The following is a 6,779-nucleotide window of genomic DNA, read 5'->3' as shown; positions in this document are numbered from 1 at the left end:
CTTTGTCTAGTTTAGGTATCAGGGCAATGCTCACCTTATAGAATGATTTGGGAAGTAGCCCCTTCTCTTTGATTTTCCAGAAGTGTTTGTGTATAATTGATATTATTTAGCCTTTATTTGGTTAAATTCAGTATTCAGCAAAGAAGCCATCTGAGCCTGAAGTTGTCTTTCTGGTGCAGTTTTAACAACAAATTTAATTTTTAAGATAAATATAGGGCTGTCCAGATTATTTCTTCTTGAATGAGCTTTAGTAGCTTTTTCTTTCAAGGAATTTTTCTATTTCATCTAAGTTAGAGAATTTATTGCCGTATATAGTTGTTTATAAAATTTCCTTGTTCTTTTAATATCTGTAGAATCTGTAGGGATGTCATTTTCCTTTTCCTCATTCCTAATATTGGTCATTTTTTTCTTCTCCCTATTTTTCCTGATCATTCTTTCTAGAGGTATATTAATTTTATAGAACTCAAAGGATTATTTTTTTTATTTCATTGACTTTTTTTCTATAGTCTTTCCATTTTCTATTTTAATCATTTTTACTTTCATTTATTATATTCTTTATTTTACTTATTTTAGGTTGATTTGCTTCCACCTTAAGAAACCCAGAAGAGTTGTGGCTAATTAGCTACAACTCTTTGTTTTGTTATTTACTGGTTGTTTGCATTAGAATTTATAGTATGCATCATCACCTTATCCTAGTCTGCCTTCAAGTGACATTAAAACACCCCATGCGTAGTATGAGGAAGTTACCATGTACTTTCATTTCTTCCCTCTTGAGCTTTGTGTCATTTTTGTTTTATTATATTTTATATATGTTTTAAACTTCTCACTACATTATTATTATTTTTATTTAAACAGTCTATGATCTTATAAAAACATTTAAATAATTAGAAAGAAAACTTGTGTATTCGCTCATCTAGTTACTATTGTGAGACAATTCTTAATGGGTTTTCCCATATGTCTGAACATCTTGTGAGCAAAGGCACTAAAAGCTTTTGTTTCAGACTATCTTTCCAAGGATGTTTATATAATGAACCATCTTCGATGAGACTAAAATAGTATCTCCCTCTGAAACAGAAGGCTTGAGTTTTAGCTGTCTTTTATGTTAAAGAGAATGTATTTCTCCTGGGCAAAGTTTGAACAGATTTGCTTGCAGCCTATTATTAGAAAAATGTATCTTACTAAATTCAGGGTTTCTTAGTTGTAACACAAAGACCATGTGCATCATACATCTAGGCCAATCTGTTTCACCACATAGGACTTGGGTGGCATGGAGACCTGGCATGAGTGTGAAACTCATGCTGCTTGCTGCATTATGGGTAATAAAGTTCTTTGTTTCTGACCCAGGTGTCTTGTATCTTCTGCCAGCCCCCATGAAACTGTGGAAGGGTAACATTAACTTGCAAAGGGGTGAAATCTCAGATCATTCAAAATTCATGATAATTACTATTTCTGGTGCTCTTTATTTCTTTATGTAGAAATTTTTGTCTGCTATTTTTTTTCTCCTGCCTGAAGGATTTCCTTTAACATTTTTTGAAGTGTAAGACAGCATGTAATGAATTCTTACAGCTTTTGTACGTTTGGAAAAGTATTCATTTTGCCGTCATTTCTGAAATATATATTTGCAAGTGTAGAATTCTAGGGAGACGGTTCTTTTTTTTTTTAATTTAAGTACTTTTAAAACATTCTTTCCTAATCTGCTTGCCTGTATATTTCCTATGAGACATTTATTATTATCTTTTTTCTATGCATAATATGTATTTTCCTCTGGCTGCTTTTAAGATTTTCTCTTTGTCATTGGTTATGAACAATTTGATTATGATGTGTCTTGGTGCATTTTTCTTTATGATTTTGGTGCTTAGGATTAAGTTTCTTATATATACAGTTTTATAATTTTCATCAAATTTGGAATTTTTTGGAACATTATTCTTCAAATATTTTTATTGTCCTTTTTTTGTGAACTCTAATTACATATATATTGAGCCCCTTGAGTTATCCCATAGTTCACAGATTGTCTTTCCATTTTTTAAAACTTATTTTACTTAGAATAATTTCTATTTATATGATTTTAATATAACTAATTTTTCCTTCTACAATATCTATTCTTCCATTAATCACATTCAGTGTATCTTTTCATCTCATGCATTGTAGTTTCCATTTCTAGAGGTGTGGTTTTTGTTTTTGTTTTTGTTTTTTGATGGCTTAGGTATACTTTATTGGTTTTCTCCCTTTCTAGAACTTTGATTTGAGTTTTTTTAAATATGTTTTTTTATGTCTCAACTTAACTTTTGAACATCTAGAATATGCACCAAGGCTAGGATGAGGCATGAGACATGTCTAGGGCACAAAATTTAAGAAAACACTCACTCTCAGAGTTGTGCAAGTATTGACATTGCTTCATTTGGAGTACAAAAATTCTAATATTCTTGTAATGGTCTTGTCTGCTAATTCTAATATCTGTGTCAGTTCTTTGTTTATTTCAATTGATTAATTAATTTCCTCTTTATGGGTCATAAAAAATTTAGATTATATAACAAAAACCTGCTGATCTCTTTTGGGCAGTGATATTTCTTGATCTAACTTTTCATCTCATTTATTTATACTTTCTACCCTATTTCATCAATCATGTGTTTCTTATGTAGTTAAGTATTGTGCAATGTTTGCTAACGATCAATTTTGAAAAATATTCCTTAAACTTATAGAAAAGTTGTAAAAATAATAAACAGACTCCCAAGTTGCCTTCACCTTAATTAACAAATTCTTAAAATTATTGTGAAATAGTTAATCGAACTGGCACTTATAAAGAATAATATATCAAATATTTATGAACTTAGTCTCAGAGCATGGACTACCCTCATCTACACCACTTAATTACAAATACTTGCTACTGGCGAAAAAGCATCCAAGGTAAGGTGTGGAATGATGAAAGTAAACCCATCACTATTATTCAGGGAAATAAAACAGCATTAGACTGTACTGGTGATGAGTTAGAACACAGTATTCAAACACAAATGAGAGCATAACTCTTGTAGATAAAAATAGTCCTGCTGGTTCCTTTGGCAAAGCCTATGTGATTAATCTGTTTGTTTCTATCTGTAGCCTTATGCCTATGTGTTTCCTTTATACCACTGTCAATTTTTCTTCAAACAACATAAGGCCATAGGACCGTGAAGCTAAGGCAGAAAAGAAAGCCATAAGGACCAAAATATTTGATTTCAATGTTGCCAACGTATTTCCCAAGTTGGAAATGACTAATGGAAAGAAATAATTTGGGGCTGGATCGCATCCCCAGACCAATTTTATAAGTCAGTTGAGCAGATTTACATTCTACTGATTTTTTTTTTCTCTCTTGAAGACTTGAATCCTGATGCTTTTGTTCAGCATCATTTAAGGCAATCTTAGAATGCCTCTTGGAGTGATGCCTTGGGCCTCTGTCACATCTCCTGAGCACTTCTGTTTCAGTGTAGCTGCAGTGAACATTTCCTTTGCTCATAGATAAGCCTTAGTGTCAGTCTCCAAGCAAACGTGTCTTTCTGCATTCTGCCCTGTGTTTTTGTTAGACAAACCTGGAACTTTTGTGTCCCACAGAGCAAGAATCTAGGAGGTTATATGCCCCTGGAAAGCAGCCCTCAAACAATAAGAGTGAGTGGATAAATAGACCCATCTTTCAGCTTACAAGGGGGCAGTTCTTCCTCCTGTTCTGCACTTTTCAAAGATTCCAGACCTTGTAGAATCAAGCCAGCCTGGCCTACATTAGCAATCCTTCAGTCCCACCCTTTCTATTCCCTCACTCCTGCCTCCTGGGATAAACTACCAGTATCCTAAGCTTTACTCCTTCCTGCTTTGCTTTTGGGAACTAAAACACCATCCACTCCTTTGATATATTTAATGCCTGGTTTACTGAAGGCATTTAAATTTAATTCTGCTCAATTTACCGAATACCGGCAAGAGCAAGGACAGTACATATTTTACCCACCATTTCATTCCCAGAGCCCAGCATAATCACTTGAGCAAAGAAATCTCTAGTTAAAAAAACATAGATTAGTTAAAATAAGACCCTCAAAATTTATTTATTTATAATTAAAAAAAACAATTAATATAATCATCTGTCTTAGAATTGCATAAATACCACTCAAGAATCCTTTATTTTCTTTGTTCAATTTTATAGCAACTATCTATAAGGCTAAAACAAAATCAATAGCTAGGAGCAATTTGTCAAACTGTAGAGTGGAATCCATTAAAATCTGATAGTTCCCTATTACTCAGAGTGTTTCAAGAAATTTAGTAAGATAATGTTTCCATGTGTTTGTGTAGATATAACACAGAGCTTCCCATGGCCCATGTGAAGTCCCTTTACTCTGGGATCCCTTAATGGCTTGTGCTATCAGAATACCAACTGTTACATGTATCACACATTTTGTTCTCACTCACTTGGTTGTCTGCCTCCCCTGCTACACAGTATGCACTTTGAGGGTGGGAACCATGTTTATCTTCTTCACTCCGTAGCCAACTGTGCTTAGCTCCAATCCTGGAACTTGGTGGATCTCAATAGTTATTCATGAAATGAATAAAAACATCTTTTTCTTCACTTTGACATTCTTTTTGCTTTACTCCCAATTAAGAACAGGATAAGATCAGGTTGGAGGGAATGGGAAAAGAAAAAAGAAAGAGGAAGAAAGGGAATGAAAGGGAAATTAGGAGTAGAAAAAAGATGGGATAGAATGGGAGAGCAGAGGGGGTAGGAGAGGACCACAAGGCAGATAAAGGGGAGGGGAGAGGAAAGGAGGGGAGTGAAGGGAAGACCAGGAGAGAGTAGTCTCTCATTAAGCAGCTTTTTCTAATCATGTTTAATATGAGAGTGGAATAGATTTTCTGAGCTAAGGAAATTGTTCTCAAAAACGAACAAAATAGTATTTTTAAGGGTAGGTAGACTATTTTTATAAAGACATTTTGATAAACCCTTAACTGCCTCCTTACTTTTCCCACCGCCTGAATATTTAGCAGGTATAGTTAGTATGTTTACCTAGAGATCTCACTTATATTTATAAACATATCTATAGAGATTTAGCTTGTTCTGTCTCCTTTTAATACCATAAGAATATAAAACAGTGCATTTACACTTTGGTCCAAAAAAGATAATTTTGCTAAACCAATTAGTTGACTGGTTCATTAGGTAATTCCCAAATCTAATGTGGAAATAACTATGAGCTAGTTAATGTCTAGAGTATATCATCTTCCATATGTAAACTAATTCCTTCCTAAACTCTGAAGAAGGCATGATTTCCCACTCTCTTTCATTTAAAATATCTTTAGGGCTCCTAACTATTGGTTCAGGTTGGGTCTGAGAATCATGGAAATCCTACAAATTATTTTCTTTTCTTTAGTATTAGCAGGCTAGAGATTCAGGTCTGCTTATTTTCACTGAAATCAGAAGGTAAAACTTCTGTGTAACTTTCCATATAAAATGATGGGCACCTACCTAACTGGGCCAAATCTCAACAAATAATTGAAGTTCTAATTCAAGTACTCTTTCTCTAACCCTATCAGATGACTTGGGGACATGATTATGACTTTTCTTTTCCCAGTGAAATGTGAATATTATACACAGCTTTCCTCTGTGCATATAAAGATTGTACATTTTTCCTCATTTTAGATGACTCATACCGCGTGCACCTGTGTGTGGTCTGTATGTGTGCATGTGTATGCATGTGTGTGCATGTGTGTGTATGTTTGAGTGGGGAGATGTGAGCTCAGAGAAATACTTGCCTCCAAGTTAAGGACATCTTTTAAAGTCCAACTCTCCATCTCATGTCTCTTATGCTGCTGCCAGTGCTTTTTGATAACTCCCACAAGATGACGATTGCTTTCTAATTGTACATTCAGTTCAAAATAGAACCTTCCGGCGATCTGAGTTTTCAGCTGCTCACAGGCTAATGGTTTCTATTCAGGTAAACCCTCTATATTTTTAATTTATTATCTATTTTCATGCCTTCTTTTTGATCAGATTCTATATTTCCTCCTATAAGTCCCAGCCTGCTGTTGATCTTGTCCAGCAGTGTTCTCTTACTTTATTTTCTCGTAATATTTGAGTGAAAGGGCACAAGACCACCAACACTGCCTTCTTTAGAAGAGGATTCTCATCCTCTAGAAAGTAACTTTCATTTATTACAATGTGAGTCCCATCATTCACACTATGCTATGTGCAAACTCAGATTTCTAGGAAATAAATTATAAATTGTTTTTAGTATGTCATATACCTCCCTAAGGTAATGGAGATTATTTGTGATTCATTAAGTATGTACGTATGTATGTATGTGTTGAGCATCTCAAGTCAGGAAAAGCCCAGTCGTATTTAAGTAGGTTGAAAGTTAACATGCATATTGAAATCTGGCAAGCACCTCAATTCTGTATGACATCAAATCGATTAAAGTAAAATTTGATTTGGAAGCACAAAGGATTGATTTCAGAACTTGTAGATAGTAGTTATATATTTTTTTAATCTCTTTATAATTACACTGGGCCAATTTGAGAGAAGCCCTCTGAAGGAATGACGTTAAGAAGCCATGAGAAGGCAACAATAAGACATATGGTGTAAGATGAAGACAGGTAAGGGTGAGAAAAGATGGTGGAACACTCTGAGAGTGATGGCCAAAAGGTTGTATTAAATTGGATGAAACTGTGAAGCCAATGATAAATTTTGAAGAGGTAGCCAGGACAAATGTTCCAAATTAACTGCTTGTAAAGGGCAATGACTTGTTCCTCCAATGTTCAGCTTACACATC

The sequence above is a fragment of the Pteropus vampyrus genome, unplaced genomic scaffold, assembly GCF_000151845.1.
Source record: "Pteropus vampyrus isolate Shadow unplaced genomic scaffold, Pvam_2.0 Scaffold67, whole genome shotgun sequence".
Taxonomy (NCBI): domain Eukaryota; kingdom Metazoa; phylum Chordata; class Mammalia; order Chiroptera; family Pteropodidae; genus Pteropus; species Pteropus vampyrus.
The sequence above is the reverse complement of the archived record's forward strand: the minus strand, read 5'-3'. Positions refer to the sequence as shown.